General features: G+C 41.4%; 1 protein-coding gene and 1 long non-coding RNA gene across 3 annotated transcripts in view; both read right to left on the reverse strand.

Annotated features, from left to right (window-relative positions):
• Positions 1–14,275, reverse strand: part of MCF2L2 (MCF.2 cell line derived transforming sequence-like 2) — a 252,899-nt gene that overhangs the window by 234,306 nt on the left and 4,318 nt on the right. The window lies entirely within an intron of this gene.
• Positions 1–14,275, reverse strand: part of LOC126948425 (uncharacterized) — a 35,158-nt gene that overhangs the window by 16,983 nt on the left and 3,900 nt on the right. The gene's annotated exons all lie outside the window — the stretch shown is intronic.

Here is a 14,275-nt window from a genome sequence, read left to right on the forward strand (position 1 = left end):
TACAATAAATTGGACAACTAGTGCAGAAAGACCAATGCAATTTCTAAAAGTGGCTGTTCCCCTTATCTTGCCAATTAAATAGCTTTTCCCCTGCATCTGCCTAAATCTTTTCCTTCCTTCAAGATCAGCTCAAGTCACATCTCATATGAAGCTTTCTCCAATCACTGAAGGTCACGATAACTTCTGCCTCCAAACTCTCACACCACTATCTATACTGGCAATTGATCAAGCATCAACTTGTGACTTTCTGCACACTTTCTTAATATATCTATCAGATTAGGCCCTGAACTCCCCTCCAGTCCAGTGGCCTACAAGTGTCCTCTCCAAACCCCTCAGATCCTTTGTTATCTGGATAAAGCAGGGACCCATGGGTGACTCAGCTGGTATTAAGAGCTCAGGCCCTCAGATTCCCCATAATTCTCTCCCCATGACAGCTTGTGGGCCATATGCCTGGCCCACTGCCTTCGTCGTGGTGGGTGCTGTCTAAATACCATCCGTTCATTGACCAGTGACATCTTAATGTAGTTATGGTGCCCGAGCACCTAGGCGGTCACATAGGGGAGGTAGCACACTGAATATAGGGCAAGGTTCCTATTTTTCCCAGGGCCAGCCCGTAAAACTGCCTAAGTATTTTACATTCTTAATGATTCTAAAAGTTGAAAGCATAAGGCCAGCACTTCCCAGGTTATTAGATTTGTTTCAGGATGACTCTTCACCTCAAAGCCCTCTTCCCTGAGGACTTCTACCCCCATGCCAACACCCAGCCACTTTCTAAATCCACAGCTGAATAAAGAGCTGATCTGCAGAGAAAAGCAGACGAATGGTATAGACACAGGAGGGAAGCAGAGCACAGTGACCAGATGACACCAGAGAGAGAACAGCTGTCTTAGCTCCTGACTGTACACCTTGCTGATGAGGCCCAGGGGGACCTCCTGCTCTGAGGTTCTATGAGATACTCCATAGCCTGGAGAGCACTCAGCATGGAACAGCAGTGGTCAGGAGCTCAGACTCTGAAGCCAAGGCCTCCTGGGTTCAAATCCTGGTCCTGCCACTTACCAGCAAGATGCTCCAAAAGGAGCTAATTTTTTTTTTTTTTTTTGCTTTGTTAATTTGAATTAAATATTCATGTCTTTGGTAATGTCAGTGTGTTAAATTCCAAAATTTCTTAAGTTTATTATAATAATTATTGCCTGCCAGTATGAACTAAGTGCTTTAATTTCACAAGTCCATGACAATGAGATAGTCTTCCTTTTCAGACTCATTAAAATCAATCAATTGCCATTTCTCACAATAAGCAGAAAGAGCACTTACACTCATTTGGGAAGAGCTGGCCCATGGTGCCAGATTTGGGCTCAGAGGCCCTCTGGCTGGGTCATATTCACTAACACCCAAAGGGAAGCCAATGTGATAATAGCCTCACCCTTCAAAGAAAAATTCCAAAACCAGCAGGACCATTTCCATTTTGATCCTCAGTGATTTCAAGTATCTGGCAAAGATTTTTAAATTAGCCATGTTAATTAAGTGTAATTTTTTGCAGAAATGTTAGGCTACTTGAAGCATTTTTTTTTTTTTAATAAGGAACACACATGAGCTTTTGGAACACAAAGGATGGCCTGTGGCCCTAGCTGAGAAGTACAGGAAGCCCTGATAAGAGGCCAGCTACCCAGACTCCCTAACATCAGAGGTCCTTGCCTTAGTTGGTTCCTGGATAACAAATGATAGGAAGTATGTTCATTAAGCTTAGCATCCTTGAAAATGAACTACAGTTGTTTTAACATTCAAGATCCTTGACATCTGGCTAAACACAGAGAAAAACTTTGAGACCCAGTTTTCTGGTATAGCTTGCAAATGTTGTAGTATGGCAAACACTGTAACATGCTGGAAAATGCCATGATGAAGGAAGGCTGTGTACATGAATTATGTTTTCTCTGTGAAATGCACAGAAGGTTAAAAAGCCAAGGAGATGTTCTGCTTCCACTAGAAGCCAGAATGCTAGAAGGAGGCTCAATACTACCCTAACGACAACAACAACAAAAAAACCCAGATAAACTACAAAATCATAACTTTTCTTAAATGCATATAAGCAAATAAGAAGCAATCCCCTAAAAGTTTTAAATTAATTGTATGAGACTGAGTGAGACTAGACTAATGGGAGCATACTGAGCCCCTAGGAGTCACTGCAAAGGGAATTCACAGCTACTTGCAGGCTCTTCTCTAATTGTGTTTGTTTGTTTGGTGGTGGTGGTGGTTGTTGTTGTTGTTTGAGACGAAGTCTCCCTCTGTCATCCAGGCTGGAGTGCAGTGGTGCGATCTCAGCTCACTGCAACCTCCACCTCCCAGGTTAAAGCAATTCTCCTGCCTCAGCCTCCTAAGTAGCCGGGATTACAGGTAACCACCAGCCACCAAGTCCAGCTGATTTTTGTATTTTTAGTAGAGGCGGGGTTTCACCGTGTTGGCCAGCCTGGTCTCCAACTCCTGACCTCAAGTGATCTACCCACCTCAGCCTCCCAAAGTGCTGGGATTACAGGCGTGAGCCACCATGCCTGGCTTTCTCTAATAGTATTTTTAGTGGATTCCTTAGGATTTTCTATATACAAGATCATGTCATCTGCAAATACAGATAGTTTTACTCCCTTTCCAATCTGTATGTCTTTTCTTTCTTCTTCTTCTTTTTTTTTTTTTTGCCTGACTGCTCTGGCTAGAACATCCAGTACAATGTTGAATAGAAGTGGTGTCTTGTTCCTGATCTTTGGGGGAAAGCATTCAGTCATTCAACACTAACTATGATGTTAACTGTGGGCTTTTCATAAACACCCTTTATCAGGTTGAGGAAACTTCCTTCTACTCCTAGAAGTGTTTGTTTGTTTTTCATCAAGATAGGGTGTTGAATCTTGTCAAATGACCTTTCGGCCTCTACTGAGATGCTTATGTGGGTTTTCCCCTTTATTCTATTGATATATGTATTATATTGATTGATTTTTGGATGTTAAACCAACCTTAAATTCCTAGGAAAAATCCCACTTGATCATGGTGTATAATCTTTTTTGTATGTTGCTGGATTTGGTGCCAGAACTTTGTTGAGGCTTTTTGTGTCTATAGTTGACCTTTGAACAATGTGGGAGCTGGGGTGCCAAACTCCCTCAAAGTTGAAAATACCTGTATAACTTTTGGCTCCCCCAAAACTTAACTACTAATGCCTACTGTTGACTGGAAGCCTTACCAATAACATTAACAGTTGATTAACACAAATTTTGTATGTTATATGTATTATAAACTGTATTCTTATAATAAACCTAGAGAAAAGAAAATGTTTTAAGAAAATCATAAGGGAAAATATTGTTAAGGTCACCCCAACCAGGCTATTCCCCTCCCTTCCCAGGGGTCTTACGATGCAGTCCTTTGTGACCTCCGCATAGCTCCCTCAGGGCTAAAGACAAAACCCCCCACGTCACTGACCCCTCCAGTAACTGTCCAGGCAGTTACAGGATGCAGTTAACATGTCTGCTCACCTTGCAAAACAAAGCTGGCAAAAACATCTCCAGGATGCGGTCAAGACGCCTGCACCCCCGACTCAGCTCCCCTACCCTGGCCCAGTTCCTCGCCCTGCAAAGCCCTGCTGTAGTCTGTAAGTGGGGCTGCCTCCTCTGCTTTTGTCAGGAGGTAGCCCGGCAGGACTGACAATAAATCAGCTTGCCTGAACTTGGGTCTGTTGGCCTCATTCCTTCCTCAGCTGTCCTTCCAATTATCCCTTACAAATATATTTACTATTCATTAAGTGTAAATGGATCGCCATAAAGGTCTTTATCCTCCTTGTCTTCACCTTAAGTGGGCTGAGGAGGAGGAAGAAGAGGAGGGTTGGTCTTGCTAACTCTGGGTGGCAGAGGAGAAAGAAAACCCATGTATAAGTGGACCTGTACACTTCAAACCTATGTTGTTCAAGGGTCAACTGTATATTCATAAGAGATTTAGCCCACAGTTTGCTTTTCTGTTGCATTTTTGTCTAGTTTTGGTATTAAGGTGATACTGACCTCATAAAATGAGTTGTGGAGTATTCTCACTTCTTCTATTTTTCGGAAGAGTTTGTGAACAATTGGTACTAATTCTTTTTTAAATGGCTGGTAGAATTCACCATGAAGCCATCTGGTTCTGAACTTTTTTGTGTGGGTGGGTAAGTTTTCAAAAAATTACTAGTTTTAAAGTTTTTTTTAAAAAAATTACTTCTTATAGGTCTATTCAGATTTTCTATTTCTTGAGTCATTTTTGGTAGTTTGTATAGTTTTAGGAATTTGTCCATTTCATCTAGGTTATCTTATTTGTTGCCATATAGTTATCCACATTATTCCTTTACAAGTCTTTTTACTTATGTAAGGATGATAGAAATGCCCCTCTTTCATTCAAGTCATTTAAGTCTTCTCTTTTTTCTCTTGTTACTCTATAGCTAAAGGTTTATCAATTCTGTTTATTTTTCAATTAATCAATTTCTGATTTTGTTGATTTTCTGTATTGCTTTTCTATTCTACATTTCATTAATTTCCTCTAATCTTCACTATTTTCTTCCTCCTACTTTATATTTAGGTTGCTCTTCTTTTCCTAGTGTCTTTTTTTTTTTTTGAGATAGAGTCTCACTCTGTCACCTAGGCTGGAGTGCAGTGGCACAATCTCAGCTCACTGCAAGCTCCGCCTCCAGGGTTCACACCATTCTCCTGCCTCGGCCTCCTGAGTAGCTGGGACTTCAGGCGCTCGCCACCACACCTGGCTAATTTTTTGTATTTTTCAGTAGAGACGGGGTTTCACCATGTTAGCCAGGATGGTCTCGATCTCCTCACCTTGTGATCTGCCCACCTTGGCCTCCCAAAGTGCTGGGATTACAGGCGTGAGCCACCGCGCCCGGCTAGTGTCTTAAATGTGGAAGATTGGGTTATTGATTTGAGATCTTTCTTCTTTTTTAATGTAAGCATTTGCAGCTATAAATTTCCCTCTCAGCACTGCTCCCATTGCAACCTCTAAGTTTGAGTATGTTGTGTCTTGATTCTCACTCATCTTAAAGTATTTCCCTTGTGAGTTCTTGTTTGACTCATTGCTCTTTATATGCATGCTACTTAACTTTCACATTTTTGTGAATTTTTCACATTTCCTTCTGTTGTTGATTTCTAATTTCATTCCATATTGATTAAAGAACATACTTTGTATAATTTCAATCATTTTACATTTATTGAGGCTGTTTTAGAGTCTAGAATATGGTCTGTCCTGGAGAATGTTCCATGTTCCTTGGAACACTTGAGAATGTTCCAAATGTATATTCTGCTGTTGCTGAATGGAGTTATTCTGTGTTGGGCCTGGTTGATTTATAGTGTTGTGTAGGTTTTCCATTTCCTTGTTGATCTTCTGCCTGTTGGTTCTACACATTACTGAAAGTGACATACTGAAGTTTCTAACTATTATATTTAATAGTTGAATTGAATTTTTTGTTGTTGTTGAGACGGAGTCTTATTCTGTTGCCCAGGCTGGAGTGCCGTGGTGCAGTCTCTGCTCACTGCGACCTTTGCCTCCCGGGTTCAACCGATTCTCCTGCCTCAGCCTCCCGAGTAGCTGGGATTACAGGTGCCCGCCACCACACCCGACTAATTTTTGTATTTTTAGTAGAGACAGGGTTTCACCATGTTGGCCAGGCTGGTCTCAAACTCCCGACCTCAAGTGATCCACCCACCTCGGCCTCCCAAAGTGCTGGGATTACAGGCGTCAGCCACGGCAGCCAGCCAATAGTTGAATTTTCTATGTCTCCTTTCAATTCTGTCAGTGTTTGCTTCATGTGTTTTGGAGCTCTGTTTTTAGGTGTTTGTAGTTATTATATCTTGCTGATAGATTAACCCTTTTGTCACTATAAAATATCCTTGTTTATCTCTAGTGACTTTTTTTGTTTTAAGTCTACTTTATCTGATAATACTATCATCATTATAACATACATCATCATGTATAGTTACAATTTGTATCATACATCTTTTCCCATCCTTTTACTTTTATATATCTTTGAATATACTAATTGTATCTTTGAATATAAAGTGTGTCTCCAGGAGACACCATATAGTTGGCTCTTATTTTTCAAATCTAGCCTGACAATTTCTGCCTTTTGACTGGATCATTTATCCATTTGCACTTAATATTATCGATATAGTGGGATCCATGTCTGTCATTTTAAGTTTTGTTTTCTCTGTATCTCAATTTTTTTCACTTACTGCTTTCTTTTGCATTAAATAAAAATTTATAGTGTAGCATTTTAATTCCTTTGATAATATTTTCATTATATATTTTAAGTTATTTTATTAGTGGTTATTCTACAGTTTATCATATACATCTTATCAAAGTCTACTTCAGATTTATACTAACTTAATTAAACCTGAAATACAGAAATGTTACTTCTATATAGTGCTAATCCCTCTTCCCACTTTGCTATTATACATAGTATATCTACATATGTTATAAATCCAACAATACATTGTTATAATTACTATGTTACATAATTTTATGTTTAGTATAGAATCTGAGACAAGAAAGGAGAACAGTGTATATTTATAGAGTTTATAACATTAACCTTATTTACTATTCCTGGTTCTCTTCATTTGTTCCTATGGATTTGAGCTACCCTCTGGAGTCATTTCTTTATTCCAAATGCAGCTTTTCTCCTACCCACTTCCCCTGTTCTCTTGTTAAATATATTATGTTACTGAATATTATAGACCCAACAGTACATTATATGCAGATGCTCCTCAACTTACAATGGGGTTATGTCTTGATAAAGCCATCATAGGTCAAAATAATTGTAAGTCAAAAATGCACTTAATGCTGGCAACACAGCAGATAATCCCTAATTTACGATGGCTTGATTTATGATTTTTCAACTTTATAATGGTGCAAAAGCAATATAGTTGGCCCTCTGTATCTGTGGGCTCTGCATCCATGAATTCAACCAACTGAAGATCAAAAATATTCAAAGAAATAAAAAACAATACAACAATAAAAAAATACAAATTCTAAATATAAAGTACAGCAACTATTTACATAGCATTTATATTGTATTAAGTATTATAAGTAATTTAGAAATCAGGCTGGGAGTGGTGGGTCACACCTGTAATCCTAGCACTTTGGGAGGCCGAGGTGGGCAGACCTTGAGGTCAGGAGATCGAGACTATCCTGACCAACATGGTGAAACCCCATCTCTACTAAAAATTTTTTTAAAAATTTAGCTGGGCGTGGTAGTGCGTGCCTGTAATCCCAGCTACTCGGGAGGCTGAGGCAGGAGAATCATTTGAACCAGGGAGTCAGAGGTTGCAGCGAGCCAAGATCGTGCCACATCACTACATTCCAGCCGGACAACAGAGTGAGACTCTATCTCAAAAAAAAAAAAAAAAAAGAAAGAAAGAAAGGTAATTTAGAGATAATTTAGAGTATACAAGAGGATGTGCATAGGTTAACCATTTATATCATTTTATAAAAGGAACTTGAGCATCCAAAGATTTTGGTATGCGCTAGGGGGTACTGGAACCAATCCCCCTTGGATACCAAGGAATGGCTGTATTCATTCAGTAGAAACTGTAACCCCATCTTAAGTTGTAAGAAGCTCTTCAACTTATGATGAAGTTACATCCTGATAAACCCATTGTTCAGTCAAAAATTTGTAAGTTGAATCATTGTAAGCTGGGGACCACCTGTACTTTTATTTAACATAATTGCTTTTTAAATCAGTTACGAGAACAAAGAAGAAATATGCATTTACAGTGTCTTTCATAATCACATAATTACCTTTACTGATGCTTTGTTTTCCATATAGATTTGAATTATCACCTGGGGTCACTTGCTTTCAGCCTGAATAACTTCCTTTAGTATTTCTTAAAAGGTGGATCTGTTAGCAATTAATTATCTGTTTTTGTTTATCCAGGAATGTCTTTATTTTGCCTACATTTCTTAAAGAGACTGCATTAGTCATTTTCACACTACTATAAAGATACTACCTGAAACTGTATAATTTATAAAGGAAAGAGGTTAAATTTACTCACAGTTCCACATGGCTAGGCAGGCCTCAGCAAACCCACAATCATGGTGGAAGGTGAAAGGGAAGCAAAGCATATGTTTAAAAGATGGCAGGAAAGAGAGAGTGTGCAGTGGAAACTGCCACTTTTAAAACCATCAAATCCTGTGGCCAGGCCTGTAATCTCAGCACTCTGAGAGGCTGAGATGGGCAGATCACCTGAGGTCAGGAGTTCGAGACCAGCCTGGCCAGCATGGCAAAACCCCGTCTGTACTAAAAATACAAAAAGTTGCTGGGTGTGGTGGTGCACACCTATAGTCCCAGCTACTTGGGAGGCTGAGGCAGGAGAATCACTTGGACCCAGGAGGCAGAGGAGGCAGAGGTTGCAGTAAGCTGAGATCATGCCACTCCACTACAGCCTGGGTGACAGAGTGAGACGCCATCTCAAAAAATTAAATTAATAAATAAAACTGTCAGATCTTGTGACAACTCCCTCACTATCATGAGAACAGCATGGAAAAACCACCCCATGATCCAATCACCTCCTACCAGTTCCTTCCCTCAACATGTGGGGATTCCAATTCAAGATGAAGTTTGGATGGGGACACAGAGCCAAACCATATTATTCCACCCCTGGCTCCTCCCAAATCTCAGGTCCTTTTCACATTTCAAAACCAATCATGCCTTCCCAATAGTCCCCCAAAGTCTTAACTCATTTTAGCATTAACTCAAAAGTGCAAGTCCAAAGTCTTATCTGAGACAAAGCAAGTCCCTTCTGCCTATAAGCCTGTAAAATCAAAAACAAATTAGTTACTTCCAAGATAAAGGATGGTGCACACATTGGGTAAATGTTCCCATTCTAAATTAGAGACATTGGCGAAAACAAACGGGCTACAGGCCTCACGCAAGTCTGAAATCCAGTAGGACAGTCATTAAATATTAAAGCTCCAAAATGATCTCCTTTGACTTCATGTCTCACATCCAGGGTAAACTGATGTGAGGGATGGGCTCCCAAGGCCTTGGGCATCTCTATCCCTGAGGCTCTGCAGGGTACAGCCACCGCAGCTGCTTTCACAGGCTTGTGTTGAGTGCCGGCAGCTTTTCCGGGCACACAGTGCAAGATGTCAGTGGATCTATCATTCTGGGGTCTGGAGGATGATGGCCCTCTTCTCACAGCTTCACTAGGTAGTTCCCCAGTGGGGACTCTATTTTTCCTCCACACTGCCCTAGCAGAGGTTCTCCATGAGGGCTCTGCCCCTGCAGCAGACTACTGCCTGGACATCCAGGCATTTCCATATATCCTCTGAAATACAGGAAGTTTCCCAAACTTCACCTCTTGTTCTGCGCACCTACAGGCTCAACACCACACGGAAGCTGCCAAAGCCTGGGGTTTGCGCCCTCTGAAGCAATGGCCTGAGCTGTACCTTGGCCCCTTTTAGCCACAGCTGCAGCTGGAGTGACTGGGATGCAGGACACCATGTCGCAAGGCTACACAGAGCACTGGACCCCTGGGCCTGGCACATACGACCATCTTTTCCTCCTAGGCCTCTGGGACTGTGATGGGTGGGGCTGCCATGAAGGTCTCTGACATGCCCTGGAGACATTTTCCCCATTGTCTTGGGTATTAACATTCAGCTCCTCATTATTATGCAAATCTCTGCAGCCAGCTTGAATTCCTCCCCAGAAAATGGGTTTTTCTTTGCCACCACATGGTCAGGTAGGCTGCAAAATTTCCAAACCTTTATGCTCTGCTTCCCTTTTCAACATAAATTCCAATTTCAAACCATCTCTTTGTGAAAGCATATAACTGAACACTTTCAGAATAAGCCTTGAATGCTTTACTGTGGCCGGGCATGGTGGTTCATGCCTATAATCCCAGCACTTTGGGAGGCCAAGGTGAGTGCATCATTTGAGGTCAGAAGTTTAGGACCAGCCTGACCAACATGGTGAAACCTCATCTCTACTAAAATTACAAAAATTAGCTAGCCATGGTGGCATGCACCTGTAGTCCCAGCTACTCAGGAGGCTGAGACATGAGAATCACTTGAACCTGGTGGGCAGAGGTTGCGGTGAGCTGAGATCATGCCACTGCATACCAGCCTGGGCAACAGAATGAGACTCTGTCTCAGAAAAAAGAAAAAAAAAAAGAAAGAAAAAGAATGCTTTGCTGCTTAGAAATTTCTTCTGCCATATACCCTAAATTATCTCTCTCAAGTTCAAAGTTCCACAGATCTCTAGGGCAGGGGCAAAATGCCACCAGTTTCTTTGCTAAAGCATAGCATGAGTGACCTTTACTCCAGTTCCCAAAAAGTTCCTCATCTCCATCTGAGACCACCTCAGCCTGGACTTCATTGTGCATATCATTATCAACAATTTTGTCAAAACCATTCAACAAGTCTCTAGGAAGTTTCAAACTTTCCCACATCTTCCTCTCTTCTTTGGAGTCCTCCAAATTGTTCCAACCTCTGCCTGTTACCCAGTTCCAATATCACTTCCACATTTTCAGGTTATCTTTACAGCAGCACCTGCACTCTTAGTACCAATTCTCTGTATTAGTCTGTTTTCACACTGCTATGAAGATACAACCACACCAGGCGCAGTGGCTCATGCCTGTAATCCCAGCACTTTGGGAGGCCAAGGTGGGTGGATCACAAGGTCAGGAGTTCAAGACCAGCCTGACCAATATGGTGAAACTCTGTCTCTACTAAAATACAAAAATTAGCTGGGTGTTGTAGCGGGCACCTGTAATCCCAGCTAATTGGGAGGCTGAGGCAGAAGAATCACTTGAACCCCAGGAGGGGGAGGTTGCAGTGATCCTGGGCAACAGAGCAAGACTCCGTCTCAAAAAAAGAAAAAAGATACAACCTAAGATGGTGTAATTTATAAAGGAAAGAAGTTTAACTGACTCACAGTTCCACCTGGCTGGGGAAGCCTCAGGAGACTTATAATGATGACAGAAGGCAAAGGGGAAGCAAGGCACGTCTTCACAAGGCAGCAGGAGAGAGAGTGCTCATGCAGGGGAAACTCCCACTTTTAAAACCATCAGACCCTGTGAGAGCTCCCTCACTGTCAAAAGAATAGCCTGGGGAAAACCACTCCTATTATCCAATCACCCCCCAAATAGGTCCCTCCCTTAACATGTGGGGATTACAATTCAAGGTGAGATTTGGGTACGGACACAGAGTCAAACTATATCAGATAGTTTTGCTGAATACAAGATTCTTGGTTGATAATTTTCTTTCTTTAGCACTCTGAATATGTCATACCACTGCTTTCTGGCATCTATCGTTTCTGATGAGAGTTGGTTGTTATCCTTATTAAAGTTTCTTTGTATGTGATGAGTCATTTTTCTCTTCTTTCAAAATTGTCTCATCCTTCAATTTCAGCATTTTTACAATAATGTGTTTGGGTGTGGATCTCTTTGCCTTCATCCTACTTGAACATCATTGAGCTTCTTTGATGTACAAGGTTTTTCATCAATCTGGGGAATTTTTTAAATCATTATTTCTTCTGATACTTTTTCTGCTCCTCCTCTAGCTCCTCTCTTTACATTTCATGTATATTGGTGCACTTAATAGTGTCTCACATTTTTCTAAGACTATTCATTTTTCTCTCTTCTTCAGATTGCATAATCTTTATCAGTCTATCTTCAGTTCCTTGAGTCTTTGTTCTTCCAGTTCCAATCCACTGTTAAGATTCTCTAGTAAATTTTTAATTTCAGTTATTTTAGTTTTTTATAGAGACAAGGTTTTACTATGTTGCTCTGGTTGGTCTTGAACTCCTGGCCTCAAGTGATCCTCCTGCCTGGGTCTGGGATTGCAGGTATAAGCCACCACACCTGACCTCTTTGAACATATTTATTGTGGCTGTATTGAAGTTTTTGCTAAATCTGACATCTGGGCTTTCTCACAGGCAGTTTCTGATGCCTGCTTTTTGTTTATATAAGAGTCACACTTTCCTGTTTGTTTGAAGGTCTCATAAGTTTTGATTCAAAACTGGACATTTGAGGTAACATACTATAGCAACCACGAATACCAATTCCTCTTCTGCCCATCTCTGGGGCTTGTTTTTGTTTGTTTGCTTGTTTAGTGACATAGCTAGACTGTTTCAATGAAGTATATTTCCCTTGAAGTATAAAGACACTCATGTCCCTCCTCAGACAGTGTTGCTTTGGTTGTGCCCATCGTCTGTGTGGGTTTAACAGAGTTGTACTGCCTGTCTCCCTTTCGGATCTCTCTGCTGTCTGCCTTTGTTGATATCATACTCAGCTGTTCAACTCCACCTACCTACTGTTTGCTCTATGGTTTTCAACAATGCCCTGGGGCATACAATTGCTCCAGTCTTATTCAATTAAATTCAGGCAAAGATATTTTTTAAGGCCAATCTTTAGGTTCCTTATAATTCTAGTAAGGTTCTTCTTAGCTGCCTCTTTCCCTGGTTCAGAGTCTCTGATAAACAAGCTGGCCTATAGTTTAGCTTGTTGCTCTCACAAAGCTACCAGGCTCCTCTTAATTTCTTGCTCTCAAAATCTCCATTGTATTCAAGAATGCCTTTAGACTTGAGCTTTCCCATACTCTGTTTTTGCTAAAGTCAATTATTTTGGGGAGAGCTTCAAACCTTCTATTCTTCTAGACTGTCTCTACTTCTAGGCAAAATCTCGGCCAGAGTAGTAGACTGGTCTTGGCTTGCCTCTCTCAATGTTGAACCTCCATTTTATGAGGGAGCTGGGGCAAAAGCAACCAGGTCTCCGTATTCTTAGCCTTCTGCACCTGGGATAAAGCTTCTGTCCCATGAATGGGGGCTAGGTGGAATGAAGTAGACCCTGACCTGTCAGCTGGAGGCTCTCCAGGAACTTGGCCTCAGTAACTTGGAGTTAGAGAAGAGAAATGCTGGACACCTGCCTCTCCTGGCAAGGGACTATATCCCTTCACTGAAAGCTGAGGAGAGAGGAGCTGGGAGGGATGAGAAGAGAGCAGGTCATGCTCAGGTACCATAGACACTCACTATTCTTACCAAGATTTAGTAGATTTTCTTGAATAAATGTATTTTTTTTTCATTTGCTGCATGCCCTTCAAACAACTTCCAGAGGCTTTAGAAGGTTGGCTTTTAAAATAATTTTCACCAAGTACAGTTGCTTCACTGAGGAATTGTAACTCTTCGCACTGGCATTTCTGGAAATGGAATTCCAACTCCACAACTGTTTCTTTTTAAATGTAACAAAATGTTAAGGGCAAGAGAGCTTTTGTAGACATTTAAACATTTCTTAAATTTTATTTTGCACTTTTAAATTTGTCGATCAATTTTTTTTAGGGTTCAAACATTTTTAGTAGGCCTTGAAGAGTCTGTGAACACTAGGCACAGTGTCTACAGAGCCCAATCGAAAAAGAGCCCAAGTGTAGCCAGATGGGGAAACATGTCCAGCCATCCCCACCGGGCACATTCCCACCTGAGTAGCAGATACCCTACTCTAATTAGACTCTTCTTTCAGTACTAACAGCTGAGGCATGGACCCTAGACATTTCAGCTGCTAACAACATTGTTTAATAATGAGCCATGGGCTGAATTCCTCAGTTTAGTATTCTTCTGGCTGCATGTTATCAATGCTGACTGTGTCCCAGAAGTAGCAACCTGGGTTACAGATCAGTTTCCTAGAGCCTCTGTCACCAAAAGAGCCACCAATCCGATCTCCAATTATATAAGGAATGTTTCAAAAGATATTCTTTTCTGCTTCACAGGTAATTGGATGTAGCCAAACGTATGAAGTCATTTTAGAACAATGATAAGATCAAAATGTAAAATAATCACTTCTAATATGAGGTAGCAAGGTGGAAAGTGAGCCAGGATGGAAATGCAAAACCTCTATGGGGGGTTACTGACACGGACCATTTTTTAAATTTTATTTATTTATTTATTTATTTTGAGACGGGATCTTGCTCTGTCACCTAGGCTGGAGTGCAATGGCACGATCTCGGCTCACTGCAACCTCCGTCTCCTGGGTTCAAGCGATTCTCCTGCTTCAGCCTCCCAAGTAGCCGGGATGACAGGCATGCATCACCATGCCTGGCTAATTTTGTATTTTTAGTAGAGACAGGGTTTCTCCATGTTGGTCAGCCTGAACTCCCGACCTCAGGTGATCTGCCTGCCTCAGCCTTCCAAAGTGCTGGGATTACAGGTGTGAGCCACCGTGCCCGGTGACATGGCCCATCTTGATGACTATGGGTTTCCAGTGATTGGAAGCCCCCGTGTGAGCCA

The sequence above is a fragment of the Macaca thibetana genome, chromosome 2 (genome assembly GCF_024542745.1).
Source record: "Macaca thibetana thibetana isolate TM-01 chromosome 2, ASM2454274v1, whole genome shotgun sequence".
Taxonomy (NCBI): domain Eukaryota; kingdom Metazoa; phylum Chordata; class Mammalia; order Primates; family Cercopithecidae; genus Macaca; species Macaca thibetana.